The 15542-nt window shown below is 46.5% G+C and overlaps 1 protein-coding gene across 1 annotated transcript in view; it reads right to left on the reverse strand.

The window, feature by feature from the left end:
- Window positions 1-15542, reverse strand: part of PLXNC1 (plexin C1) — a 241814-nt gene that overhangs the window by 23932 nt on the left and 202340 nt on the right. The window lies entirely within an intron of this gene.

Raw genomic sequence — 15542 nt, forward strand, 5'->3', positions numbered from 1 at the left:
TTGCTAATAATCTACAGCACATATGTATTTTTACCCTTTCTTCCTAGTGATCGTCTCTAGTTCAAAGAAGCTGCTCTTCTCTGTTGCCGTTATAAGCTGACAATCCAGCTGCTAGGCGGTAGTGGGGATGAGTATGAGCTTTACTTACTATTCTCCAACTTCTCCTGTCTAAACACATTGGCCATCATTCCGAGTTGTTCGTTCGCTAGCAGATTTTAGCAGCATTGCACACGCTAGGCCGCCGCCCTCTGGGAGTGTATCTTAGCAAAGCAGAATTGCGAACGAAAGAGTAGCAGAATTGCGAATAAATAATTCTTAGCAGTTTCTGAGTAGCTCGAGACTTACTCCTACACTGCAATCAGCTCAGCCCCTTGCGTTCCTGGCTTGACGTCACAAACACGCCCTGCGTTCGGCCAGCCACTCCCCCGTTTCTCCAGACACTCACGCGTTTTATCCTGGCACGCCTGCGTTTTTCCGCACACTCCCAGAAAACAGTCAGTTTCCGCCCAGAAACACCCACTTCCTGTCAATCACACTCCGATCACTTCAACGATGACAATTCTTCGTTCGGACGTGAGTAACTCTACTAAGTCGGCAATGAGCGAACATCTCGGAATGACCCCCATTGTGTAATGCAGTGGTGGCACTAGTGAGCGGTGGGCCCAGGTGCAACAAAATACTTTGGGCCCTCCCCTCTCATCCCATCCAAGTCCACCCCCTCACCCCCAACTCCAAATTAGGGATTCCTTGCATGCACCCATATCATATATACAGTATCCGTTCACATGGTCGACCATGTTATGGTCGACAGTTATTAGGTCGACCACTATTGGTCGACATTGACATGGTCGACACATGAAAATGGTCGACACATGAAAAGGTCGACATGAGTTTTTTAACTTTTTTTAACTTTTTTTTTTTTTGGGGGGGGGACTTTTCCATACTTTACGATCCACGTGGACTACGATTGGAACGGTAATCTGTGCCGAGCGAAGCGAAGGCACCATGCCTGAAGCATGGCGAGCGAAAGCGGTGCACTAATTGGGGTTCCCGGCCACTTTACGCAAAAAACGACACCAAAAAAAAGTAAAAAAACGCATGTTGACCTTTTCATGTGTCGACCTTTCATGTGTCGACCATTTTCATGTGTCGACCATGTGTCCATGTCGACCATGTCAATGTCGACCAATAGTGGTCGACCTAATGACTGTCGACCATAACATGGTCGACCATTCATACCGGAACCCATATGTATATATATATATATATATATATATATATATATATATATATATCCGTACAAGAAAACACGGCACTCCAAGGACTCTTCTGCAAACACCTTTAATAGCGGTGTGTTAGATCAACATGTTTCAGGGCATCAGCCCTTTCGTCAGGATACACCAATATATTGGATTGCGTTGCACCAGGCACCAGGACCAGTTGTTACTACAGCGAGGAGTGCCGGCTGAATTGGATCAGTATATATATATATATATATATATATAGACATATTATTTAAAAAAAGGATTGCTGGCCACACAGGTGTATGTGTGTATATAGTAGAGATGAGCGCCTGAAATTTTTCGGGTTTTGTGTTTTGGTTTTGGGTTCGGTTCCGCGGCCGTGTTTTGGGTTCGAACGCGTTTTGGCAAAACCTCACCGAATTTTTTTTGTCGGATTCGGGTGTGTTTTGGATTCGGGTGTTTTTTTCCAAAAACACTAAAAAACAGCTTAAATCATAGAATTTGGGGGTCATTTTGATCCCAAAGTATTATTAACCTCAAAAACCATAATTTACACTCATTTTCAGTCTATTCTGAATACCTCACACCTCACAATATTATTTTTAGTCCTAAAATTTGCACCGAGGTCGCTGTGTGAGTAAGATAAGCGACCCTAGTGGCCGACACAAACACCGGGCCCATCTAGGAGTGGCACTGCAGTGTCACGCAGGATGTCCCTTCCAAAAAACCCTCCCCAAACAGCACATGACGCAAAGAAAAAAAGAGGCGCAATGAGGTAGCTGTGTGAGTAAGATTAGCGACCCTAGTGGCCGACACAAACACCGGGCCCATCTAGGAGTGGCACTGCAGTGTCACGCAGGATGGCCCTTCCAAAAAACCCTCCCCAAACAGCACATGACGCAAAGAAAAAAAGAGGCGCAATGAGGTAGCTGTGTGAGTAAGATTAGCGACCCTAGTGGCCGACACAAACACCGGGCCCATCTAGGAGTGGCACTGCAGTGTCACGCAGGATGGCCCTTCCAAAAAACCCTCCCCAAACAGCACATGACGCAAAGAAAAAAAGAGGCGCAATGAGGTAGCTGACTGTGTGAGTAAGATTAGCGACCCTAGTGGCCGACACAAACACCGGGCCCATCTAGGAGTGGCACTGCAGTGTCACGCAGGATGTCCCTTCCAAAAAACCCTCCCCAAACAGCACATGACGCAAAGAAAAAAAGAGGCGCAATGAGGTAGCTGTGTGAGTAAGATTAGCGACCCTAGTGGCCGACACAAACACCGGGCCCATCTAGGAGTGGCACTGCAGTGTCACGCAGGATGGCCCTTCCAAAAAACCCTCCCCAAACAGCACATGACGCAAAGAAAAAAAGAGGCGCAATGAGGTAGCTGTGTGAGTAAGATTAGCGACCCTAGTGGCCGACACAAACACCGGGCACATCTAGGAGTGGCACTGCAGTGTCACGCAGGATGTCCCTTCCAAAAAACCCTCCCCAAACAGCACATGACGCAAAGAAAAAAAGAGGCGCAATGAGGTAGCTGACTGTGTGAGTAAGATTAGCGACCCTAGTGGCCGACACAAACACCGGGCCCATCTAGGAGTGGCACTGCAGTGTCACGCAGGATGTCCCTTCCAAAAAACCCTCCCCAAACAGCACATGACGCAAAGAAAAAAAGAGGCGCAATGAGGTAGCTGACTGTGTGAGTAAGATTAGCGACCCTAGTGGCCGACACAAACACCGGGCCCATCTAGGAGTGGCACTGCAGTGTCACGCAGGATGTCCCTTCCAAAAAACCCTCCCCAAACAGCACATGACGCAAAGAAAAAAAGAGGCGCAATGAGGTAGCTGACTGTGTGAGTAAGATTAGCGACCCTAGTGGCCGACACAAACACCGGGCCCATCTAGGAGTGGCACTGCAGTGTCACGCAGGATGTCCCTTCCAAAAAACCCTCCCCAAACAGCACATGACGCAAAGAAAAAAAGAGGCGCAATGAGGTAGCTGACTGTGTGAGTAAGATTAGCGACCCTAGTGGCTGACACAAACACCGGGCCCATCTAGGAGTGGCACTGCAGTGTCACGCAGGATGTCCCTTCCAAAAAACCCTCCCCAATCAGCACATGATGCAAAGAAAAAGAAAAGAAAAAAGAGGTGCAAGATGGAATTGTCCTTGGGCCCTCCCACCCACCCTTATGTTGTATAAACAAAACAGGACATGCACACTTTAACCAACCCATCATTTCAGTGACAGGGTCTGCCACACGACTGTGACTGATATGACGGGTTGGTTTGGACCCCCCCCAAAAAAGAAGCAATTAATCTCTCCTTGCACAAACTGGCTCTACAGAGGCAAGATGTCCACCTCATCTTCACCCTCCGATATATCACCGTGTACATCCCCCTCCTCACAGATTATCAATTCGTCCCCACTGGAATCCACCATCTCAGCTCCCTGTGTACTTTGTGGAGGCAATTGCTGCTGGTCAATGTCTCCGCGGAGGAATTGATTATAATTCATTTTAATGAACATCATCTTCTCCACATTTTCTGGATGTAACCTCGTACGCCGATTGCTGACAAGGTGAGCGGCGGCACTAAACACTCTTTCGGAGTACACACTTGTGGGAGGGCAACTTAGGTAGAATAAAGCCAGTTTGTGCAAGGGCCTCCAAATTGCCTCTTTTTCCTGCCAGTATAAGTACGGACTGTGTGACGTGCCTACTTGGATGCGGTCACTCATATAATCCTCCACCATTCTATCAATGTTGAGAGAATCATATGCAGTGACAGTAGACGACATGTCCGTAATCGTTGTCAGGTCCTTCAGTCCGGACCAGATGTCAGCATCAGCAGTCGCTCCAGACTGCCCTGCATCACCGCCAGCGGGTGGGCTCGGAATTCTGAGCCTTTTCCTCGCACCCCCAGTTGCGGGAGAATGTGAAGGAGGAGATGTTGACAGGTCGCGTTCCGCTTGACTTGACAATTTTGTCACCAGCAGGTCTTTCAACCCCAGCAGACCTGTGTCTGCCGGAAAGAGAGATCCAAGGTAGGCTTTAAATCTAGGATCGAGCACGGTGGCCAAAATGTAGTGCTCTGATTTCAACAGATTGACCACCCGTGAATCCTTGTTAAGCGAATTAAGGGCTGCATCCACAAGTCCCACATGCCTAGCGGAATCGCTCCCTTTTAGCTCCTTCTTCAATGCCTCCAGCTTCTTCTGCAAAAGCCTGATGAGGGGAATGACCTGACTCAGGCTGGCAGTGTCTGAACTGACTTCACGTGTGGCAAGTTCAAAGGGCATCAGAACCTTGCACAACGTTGAAATCATTCTCCACTGCACTTGAGACAGGTGCATTCCACCTACTATATCGTGCTCAATTGTATAGGCTTGAATGGCCTTTTGCTGCTCCTCCAACCTCTGAAGCATATAGAGGGTTGAATTCCACCTCGTTACCACTTCTTGCTTCAGATGATGGCAGGGCAGGTTCAGTAGTTTTTGGTGGTGCTCCAGTCTTCTGTACGTGGTGCCTGTACGCCGAAAGTGTCCCGCAATTTTTCTGGCCACCGACAGCATCTCTTGCACGCCCCTGTCGTTTTTTAAAAAATTCTGCACCACCAAATTCAAGGTATGTGCAAAACATGGGACGTGCTGGAATTTGCCCATATTTAATGCACACACAATATTGCTGGCGTTGTCCGATGCCACAAATCCACAGGAGAGTCCAATTGGGGTAAGCCATTCCGCGATGATCTTCCTCAGTTGCCGTAAGAGGTTTTCAGCTGTGTGCGTATTCTGGAAAGCGGTGATACAAAGCGTAGCCTGCCTAGGAAAGAGTTGGCGTTTGCGAGATGCTGCTACTGGTGCCGCCGCTGCTGTTCTTGCGGCGGGAGTCCATACATCTACCCAGTGGGCTGTCATAGTCATATAGTCCTGACCCTGCCCTGCTCCACTTGTCCACATGTCCGTGGTTAAGTGGACATTGGGTACAACTGCATTTTTTAGGACACTGGTGAGTCTTTTTCTGACGTCCGTGTACATTCTCGGTATCGCCTGCCTAGAGAAGTGGAACCTAGATGGTATTTGGTAACGGGGGCACACTGCCTCAATAAATTGTCTAGTTCCCTGTGAACTAACGGCGGATACCGGACGCACGTCTAACACCAACATAGTTGTCAAGGACTCAGTTATCCGCTTTGCAGTAGGATGACTGCTGTGATATTTCATCTTCCTCGCAAAGGACTGTTGAACAGTCAATTGCTTACTGGAAGTAGTACAAGTGGGCTTACGACTTCCCCTCTGGGATGACCATCGACTCCCAGCGGCAACAACAGCAGCGCCAGCAGCAGTAGGCGTTACACGCAAGGATGCATCGGAGGAATCCCAGGCAGGAGAGGACTCGTCAGAATTGCCAGTGACATGGCCTGCAGGACTATTGGCATTCCTGGGGAAGGAGGAAATTGACACTGAGGGAGTTGGTGGGGTGGTTTGCGTGAGCTTGGTTACAAGAGGAAGGGATTTACTGGTCAGTGGACTGCTTCCGCTGTCACCCAAAGTTTTTGAACTTGTCACTGACTTATTATGAATGCGCTGCAGGTGACGTATAAGGGAGGATGTTCCGAGGTGGTTAACGTCCTTACCCCTACTTATTACAGCTTGACAAAGGGAACACACGGCTTGACACCTGTTGTCCGCATTTCTGGTGAAATACCTCCACACCGAAGAGCTGATTTTTTTGGAATTTTCACCTGGCATGTCAACGGCCATATTCCTCCCACGGACAACAGGTGTCTCCCCGGGTGCCTGACTTAAACAAACCACCTCACCATCAGAATCCTCCTGGTCAATTTCCTCCCCAGCGCCAGCAACACCCATATCCTCCTCATCCTGGTGTACTTCAACACTGACATCTTCAATCTGACTATCAGGAACTGGACTGCGGGTGCTCCTTCCAGCACTTGCAGGGGGCGTGCAAATGGTGGAAGGCGCATGCTCTTCACGTCCAGTGTTGGGAAGGTCAGGCATCGCAACCGACACAATTGGACTCTCCTTGTGGATTTGGGATTTCAAAGAACGCACAGTTCTTTGCGGTGCTTTTGCCAGCTTGAGTCTTTTCAGTTTTCTAGCGAGAGGCTGAGTGCTTCCATCCTCATGTGAAGCTGAACCACTAGCCATGAACATAGGCCAGGGCCTCAGCCGTTCCTTGCCACTCCGTGTGGTAAATGGCATATTGGCAAGTTTACGCTTCTCCTCCGACAATTTTATTTTAGGTTTTGGAGTCCTTTTTTTACTGATATTTGGTGTTTTGGTTTTGACATGCTCTGTACTATGCCATTGGGCATCGGCCTTGGCAGACGACGTTGCTGGCATTTCATCGTCTCGGCCATGACTAGTGGCAGCAGCTTCAGCACGAGGTGGAAGTGGATCTTGATCTTTCCCTAATTTTGGAACCTCAACATTTTTGTTCTCCATATTTTAATAGGCACAACTAAAAGGCACCTCAGGTAAACAATGGAGATGGATGGATTGGATACTAGTATACAATTATGGACGGGCTGCCGAGTGCCGACACAGAGGTAGCCACAGCCGTGAACTACCGCACTGTACTGTGTCTGCTGCTAATATATAGACTGGTTGATAAAGAGATAGTATACTCGTAACTAGTATGTATGTATAAAGAAAGAAAAAAAACCACGGTTAGGTGGTATATACAATTATGGACGGGCTGCCGAGTGCCGACACAGAGGTAGCCACAGCCGTGAACTACCGCACTGTACTGTGTCTGCTGCTAATATATAGACTGGTTGATAAAGAGATAGTATACTCGTAACTAGTATGTATGTATAAAGAAAGAAAAAAAAACCACGGTTAGGTGGTATATACAATTATGGACGGGCTGCCGAGTGCCGACACAGAGGTAGCCACAGCCGTGAACTACTGTACTGTGTCTGCTGCTAATATATAGACTGGTTGATAAAGAGATAGTATACTCGTAACTAGTATGTATGTATAAAGAAAGAAAAAAAAAACACGGTTAGGTGGTATATACAATTATGGACGGGCTGCCGAGTGCCGACACAGAGGTAGCCACAGCCGTGAACTACCGCACTGTACTGTGTCTGCTGCTAATATATAGACTGGTTGATAAAGAGATAGTATACTCGTAACTAGTATGTATGTATAAAGAAAGAAAAAAAACCACGGTTAGGTGGTATATACAATTATGGACGGGCTGCCGAGTGCCGACACAGAGGTAGCCACAGCCGTGAACTACCGCACTGTACTGTGTCTGCTGCTAATATATAGACTGGTTGATAAAGAGATAGTATACTCGTAACTAGTATGTATGTATAAAGAAAGAAAAAAAAACCACGGTTAGGTGGTATATACAATTATGGACGGGCTGCCGAGTGCCGACACAGAGGTAGCCACAGCCGTGAACTACTGTACTGTGTCTGCTGCTAATATATAGACTGGTTGATAAAGAGATAGTATACTCGTAACTAGTATGTATGTATAAAGAAAGAAAAAAAAACCACGGTTAGGTGGTATATACAATTATGGACGGGCTGCCGAGTGCCGACACAGAGGTAGCCACAGCCGTGAACTACCGCACTGTACTGTGTCTGCTGCTAATATATAGACTGGTTGATAAAGAGATAGTATACTCGTAACTAGTATGTATGTATAAAGAAAGAAAAAAAAACCACGGTTAGGTGGTATATACAATTATGGACGGGCTGCCGAGTGCCGACACAGAGGTAGCCACAGCCGTGAACTACCGCACTGTACTGTGTCTGCTGCTAATATATAGACTGGTTGATAAAGAGATAGTATACTCGTAACTAGTATGTATGTATAAAGAAAGAAAAAAAAACCACGGTTAGGTGGTATATACAATTATGGACGGGCTGCCGAGTGCCGACACAGAGGTAGCCACAGCCGTGAACTACCGCACTGTACTGTGTCTGCTGCTAATATATAGACTGGTTGATAAAGAGATAGTATACTCGTAACTAGTATGTATGTATAAAGAAAGAAAAAAAAACCACGGTTAGGTCACTGGTATATACAATTATGGACGGGCTGCCGAGTGCCGACACAGAGGTAGCCACAGCCGTGAACTACCGCACTGTACTGTGTCTGCTGCTAATATATAGACTGGTTGATAAAGAGATAGTATACTCGTGACTAGTATGTATGTATAAAGAAAGAAAAAAAAACCACGGTTAGGTCACTGGTATATACAATTATGGACGGGCTGCCGAGTGCCGACACAGAGGTAGCCACAGCCGTGAACTACCGCACTGTACTGTGTCTGCTGCTAATATAGACTGGTTGATAAAGAGATAGTATACTACTAATATTATATACTGGTGGTCAGGTCACTGGTCACTAGTCACACTGGCAGTGGCACTCCTGCAGCAAAAGTGTGCACTGTTTAATTTTAATATAATATTATGTACTCCTGGCTCCTGCTATAACCTATAACTGGCACTGCAGTAGTGCTCCCCAGTCTCCCCCACAATTATAAGCTGTGTGAGCTGAGCAGTCAGACAGATATATAATATATATAGATGATGCAGCACACTGGCCTGAGCCTGAGCAGTGCACACAGATATGGTATGTGACTGACTGAGTCACTGTGTGTATCGCTTTTTTCAGGCAGAGAACGGATATATTAAATAAACTGCACTGTGTGTCTGGTGGTCACTCACTATATAATATATTATGTACTCCTGGCTCCTGCTATAACCTATAACTGGCACTGCAGTAGTGCTCCCCAGTCTCCCCCACAATTATAAGCTGTGTGAGCTGAGCAGTCAGACAGATATATATAATATTATATATAGATAATAGATGATGCAGCACACTGGCCTGAGCCTGAGCAGTGCACACAGATATGGTATGTGACTGAGTCACTGTGTGCTGTGTATCGCTTTTTTCAGGCAGAGAACGGATTATATTATGTACTCCTGGCTCCTGCTATAACCTATAACTGGCACTGCAGTAGTGCTCCCCAGTCTCCCCCACAATTATAAGCTGTGTGAGCTGAGCAGTCAGACAGATATATATAATATTATATATAGATAATAGATGATGCAGCACACTGGCCTGAGCCTGAGCAGTGCACACAGATATGGTATGTGACTGAATCACTGTGTGCTGTGTATCGCTTTTTTCAGGCAGAGAACGGATTATAAATAAAAGTGGTGGTCACTGGTCACTATCAGCAAAACTCTGCACTGTACACTACTGAGTACTCCTAATGCTCCCCAAAATTAGTAAATCAAGTGTCTCTCTAATCTATTCTAATTCTAAACGGAGAGGACGCCAGCCACGTCCTCTCCCTATCAATCTCAATGCACGTGTGAAAATGGCGGCGACGCGCGGCTCCTTATATAGAATCCGAGTCTCGCGATAGAATCCGAGCCTCGCGAGAATCCGACAGCGTCATGATGACGTTCGGGCGCGCTCGGGTTAACCGAGCAAGGCGGGAAGATCCGAGTCGCTCGGACCCGTGAAAAAAAACATGAAGTTCTGGCGGGTTCGGATTCAGAGAAACCGAACCCGCTCATCTCTAGTATATAGATATATATATATATATATATATATATATATACACACACACACACACACACACACACACACACACACACAATATTCAGCGTCACTCAGGGATGCAAAGTACAGTATGACATAATGACATAACATGGTAGAGATACACATACAGATGGGATCCGTTCAGGTTTAGGATGTGGATGTGTCCTAGATTAAGGATGTGAAGAGGGGGGTGATTATTTGGATGCAATGGGGGCACTGTGCTGGAGAGGATCTGGTGAGGGTAAATCAGTGACAGGAAAATGAATACCTAGCAACAGTGCCATAACTAGACATTTTAGTGCTGTGTGCAAGAAACGGCATCAGCGTCCCCCCATTATGTAAAATAGGGGCAGTGCGCGCCTTAGGCGTGCACAAAAAATTTAGGTGCGTGACATCATAGGGAAGGGGTGTGGCTACAAAATAATACCAATTCATATTACGGTGCACAGTAGTCTCCATTATTCAAATTACGCAGCACAGTAGCGCCACTACACCAGGTAGAGCCCTTTTTACACATTATGGCAGACAGCGTCCCCTTTTTACACATTACGGCAGAATTCCATTTTTCACACATTACGGTAGACAGTCCCCCTTTTTTTTTACACATTACGGAAGACAGCGTCCCCTTTTTTACACATTACGGCAGACAGCGTCCCCTTTTTACACATTACGGCAGACAGCGTCCCCTTTTTATACATTACGGTAGACAGAATAGATAGATAGAGAGACAGACAGACAGACAGACAGAAAGAACAGATGATACTTACTGTCTCCACTGGCTAGGGCAATCAGGCTCCTCGGTGCAGCTTCTGGCAGATCCCGGGCAGGGGAGAAGGAGGAGAGAGAGGGACTCGGGAGCCGCAGCAGCGCAATGTAATTGTTGGTGGTACCGCTGCAGCAGTCCCTCTTCTTCCACATAGGCTGGCCGCTGCTGTGATGAGGGAAGCGCATCCCAGCATTCACAGCGGCGGTGGCCAGCCTATGTGGAAGGAGAGGGAGAGCTGCAGCAGCGCCTCCACCAATTACATTGTGCTGCTGCGGCTCCCAACTCCCTCTCCCCCTCCTCCTTCTCCCTGTGCTAACCTCCTCTCCTCTTCGGCGGCCCGCAGTACACAGCGGCAGGCGGCATGTAATGAGTGAGTTTAACTCATTACATGTCGCTGGCTTTGGGCCCCTTCACAGGAGCGGGCCCCAGTGCAAGGCACCGCTTGCACTGGTGGTAGTTCCGCCACTGGTGTAATGTAATGTACTGGATTCCCTCCTGTTTCAATCAAATGTCCCAACCAGTACCTGCAGTGTTCCCCTCCTTTGTGCTTGGAATGCTATACCAGTATTTTTCAGACCACACAATGACCCATAGAAACTATTGGCCTAATTCAGAACTGATCGCTGGGCTGCTAATTTTGCAGTCCTGCGATCAGATAGTCGCCGCCCAAGGGGAGTTTAAATTCGCCCATGCAAGTGTGCGTTCGCATGTGTACGCCGTGCTACAAATGTCCCTCAGTCAGCGGACAGCTGCAAATCCGTTTGCACCTCACTCACCATCGAATGTTTTTTCCACTGTGTGCAGTCTGTGCGTAACTCTGGACTTAATCCTAAACAAACACTGTTACTTTGCGCTATGTGACTCAGATCCAATAAGATCTGAATAAGGCCCTAAGTCCACTGTATTTCTATTGGAACTTACAGGAAGACAAATGAGTGAGAAGTTAAAGCCAATTTAATTGAAAAACTGTGAGAGTTCTCTCTGTAATCAAAAATCACCCATTCTCAGTCACTGTGAAGGTGTTTCAGTGTTCACCATTTTACTACATTAAACTTAATATTACAATGACTTACACTAATGCTTATACTTGTTCTCACTGCTAGTCAATATATGTATGGATATATGTGTATGTATGTATATGTATATATATATATATATATATATATATATATATATATTGGATAATTACACTTACCACTTACCCCCACAAATGACTCTCAGCCGCATGGACCACGGAGCTCCCTGGCCTCCCCTATCCCGCACTTCTGGTATCGGCGTCACAGCCGGCCAGGAAGTGACGTTGTCAAGCTGGTCGGTTCCCACGCGACTGAGAGTCATTTGTGGGGGTAAGTGGCGCCAATGTTTAGGGTATATATATGTATGTTATTTTGCACTGTCATGTTGTCTGAGGAAGGGGATACGTCCCCGAAATGTAACCTGCATGTTTAAATAAATAGCTCACCCGGCAGGGTGGCTTTTTTGCACGTTTCAAGCCTTTGAGTGCCACCTGTATTTGTCCATTGCATCATGGTGAGTTGCCAACCCACAAGGAGGGCACCGCAGCAAGGTATCAGTGAGTGGAGTGCCGGAGCGCATACATGATATATTATATATTCATATATAGATAGATGTACATATATATATCTATATATATCTATATATATATATATACTGCTCAAAAAAATAAAGGGAACACTTAAACAACACATCCTAGATCTGAATGAATATAATATTCTATTAAATACTTTGTTCCACTGACGTGCGTTGGGGTGAGGCGGGTGAGGCAGAGCCTTTCCTGGCATACTAACATTTGTGCCAGAGCTTTGACTGGATAAAGTATATGAAAAATACAAACAATATGCTTGAAATATCTTCTTTGCATTATTCTAATCATTGTTATAGCCAAAACCATGGAGTAAAAAGTCTATGGCAGGTGAGGCAGTGCCTCACCTGACTATCTTTTCTGCACGTCTCTGATCAAAACTCACCACATTTCCAAAAGTATATACTGCTGCACCTGTGTATAATGCGCAGATGTTCCTTTTGGCTCATATATTGCATGTAAATCTGGCTCTGGTGCTAGCCAGTGCCACCTGAGCCATTTAGCTCACCGCACGTCTTTACATAGTTGAATGTGCTGACAACAAAATCACACTAAATTTATCAATGGAAATCAAATTTATTAACACATGGAGGTCTGGATTTGGAGTCACACTCACAATTAAAGTGGAAAAACACACTACAGGCTGATCCAACTTTGATGTAATGTCCTTAAAACAAGTCAAAATGAAGCTCAGTAGTGTGTGTGGCCTACACGTGCCTGTATGACCTCCCTACAACGCCTTGGCATGCTCCTGATGAGGTGGAGGATGGTCTCCTGAGGGATCTCCTCCCAGACCTGGACTAAAGCATCCGCCATCTCCTGGACAGTCTGTGGTGCAACGTGGTGTTGGTGGATGGAGCGAGACATGATGTCCCAGATGTGCTCAATTGGATTCTGGGGAACGGGCGGGCCAGTCCATAGCATCAATGCCTTCGTCTTGCAGGAACTGCTGGCACTCTCCAGCCACATGAGGTCTAGCATTGTCTTGCATTAGGAGGAACCCAGGGCCAACCGCACCAGCAAATGGTCTCACAAGGGGTCTGAAGATCTCATCTCGGTACCTAATGGCAGTCAGGCTACCTCTGGCGAGCACATGGAGGGCTGTGCGGCCCCCCAAAGAAATGCTACCCCACACCATTACTGACCCACTGCCAAACCGGTCATGTTGGAGGATGTTGCAGGCGGCAGAACGTTCTCCTTGGCGTCTCCAGACTCTGTCACGTCTGTCATATGTGCTCAGTGAGAACCTGCTTTCATCTGTGAAGAGCACAGGGCGCCAGTGGCGAATTTGCCAATCTTGGTGTTCTCTGGCAAATGCCAAACGTCCTGCAAGGTGTTGGGCTGTAAGCACAACCCCCACCTGTGGACGTCGGGCCCTCATACCACCCTCATGGAGTCTGTTTCTGATCGTTTGAATAGACACATGCACATTTGTGGCTTGCTGGAGGTCATTTTGCAGGGCTCTGGCAGTGCTCCTCCTGTTCCTCCTTGCACAAAGGCGGAGGTATCGGTCCTGCTGCTGGGTTGTTGCCCTCCCACGGCCTCCTCCACGTCTCCTGATATACTGGCCTGTCTCCTGGTAGCGCCTCCATGCTCTGGACACTACGCTGACAGACACAGCAAACCTTCTTGCCACAGCTCGCATTGATGTGCCATCCTGGATGAGCTGCACTACCTGAGCCACTTGTGTGGGTTGTAGACTCTGTCTCATGCTACCACTAGAGTGAAAGCACCGCCAGCTTTTACAAGTGACCAAAACATCAGCCAGAAAGCATAGTAGCTGAGAAGTGGTTTGTGGTCACCACCTGCAGAACAACTCCTTTATTGGGGGTGTCTTGCTAATTGCCTATAATTTCCACCTGTTGTCTATTCCATTTGCACAACAGCATGTGAAATTGATTGTCAAACAGTGTTGCTTCCTAAGTGGACAGTTTGATTTCACAGAAATGTGATTGACTTGGAGTTACATTGTGTTGTTTAAGTGTTCCCTTTATTTTTTTGAGCAGTGTATATGTATATGTATATGTATATATATATATATATATATATATATATATATACACACATTTGTGATGTGCACCGAAAAAAATTTGGGTTTTGTGTCTTGGTTTTGGATTCGGTTCCGCGGCCGTGTTTTGGATTCGGACGCGTTTTGGCAAAACCTCCCTGAAATTTTTTTGTCGGATTCAGGTGTTTTTTTTACAAAAAACCCTCAAAAACAGCTTAAATCATAGAATTTGGGGGTCATTTTGATCCCATAGTATTATTAACCTCAATAACCATAATTTCCACTCATTTCCAGTCTATTCTGAACACCTCACAATATTATTTTTAGTCCTAAAATTTGCACCGAGGTCGCTGGATGGCTAAGCTAAGCGACCCAAGTGGCCGACACAAACACCTGGCCCATCTAGGAGTGGCACTGCAGTGTCAGACAGGATGACAGATTTAAAAAATAGTCCCCAAACAGCACATGATGCAAAGAAAAAAAGAGGTTCAATGAGGTAGCTGTGTGACTAAGCTAAGCGACCCAAGTGGCCGACACAAACACCTGGCCCATCTAGGAGTGGCACTGCAGTTTTCTAGCGAGAGGATGAGTGCTACCATCCTCATGTGAATCTGAACCACTAGCCATGAACATAGGCCAGGGCCTCAGCCGTTCCTTGCCACTCCGTGTCGTAAATGGCATATTGGCAAGTTTACGCTTCTCATCAGACGCTTTTAATTTTGATTTTTGGGTAATTTTACTGAACTTTTGTAGTATACTTGACGACACAGAGGTAGAGCAGTGGACTACTGTACCGTACTGCCATATATATACTGGTGGTCAGCAAAATTCTGCACTGTCCTCCTACTATATACTGCGCACAACTAAAATGCAGCACAGGTATGGATGCATAGTATACTTGACGACACAGAGGTAGAGCAGTGGACTACTGTACCGTACTGTTATATATATATACTGGTGGTCAGCAAAATTCTGCACTGTCCTCCTACTATATACTGCACACAACTAAAATGCTGCACAGGTATGGATGCATAGTATACTTGACGACACAGAGGTAGAGCAGTGGACTACTGTACCGTACTGCTATATATATACTGGTGGTCACAGCAAAATTCTGCACTGTCCTCCTACTATATACTACAATGCAGCACAGATATGGAGCGTTTTTCAGGCAGAGAACGTAGATATTTTCAGCACACTGAGCACAGATATTTGCAAGCACACTGAACACAGAAACTGAGAGAACGCAGCCACGTCCTCTCGCTATCATCTCCAAAGCACGAGTGAAAATGGCGGCGACGCGCGGCTTCTTATATAGAATACGA

This window comes from Pseudophryne corroboree, chromosome 6 (genome assembly GCF_028390025.1).
Source record: "Pseudophryne corroboree isolate aPseCor3 chromosome 6, aPseCor3.hap2, whole genome shotgun sequence".
In the NCBI taxonomy this organism is placed as follows: Eukaryota; Metazoa; Chordata; class Amphibia; order Anura; family Myobatrachidae; genus Pseudophryne; species Pseudophryne corroboree.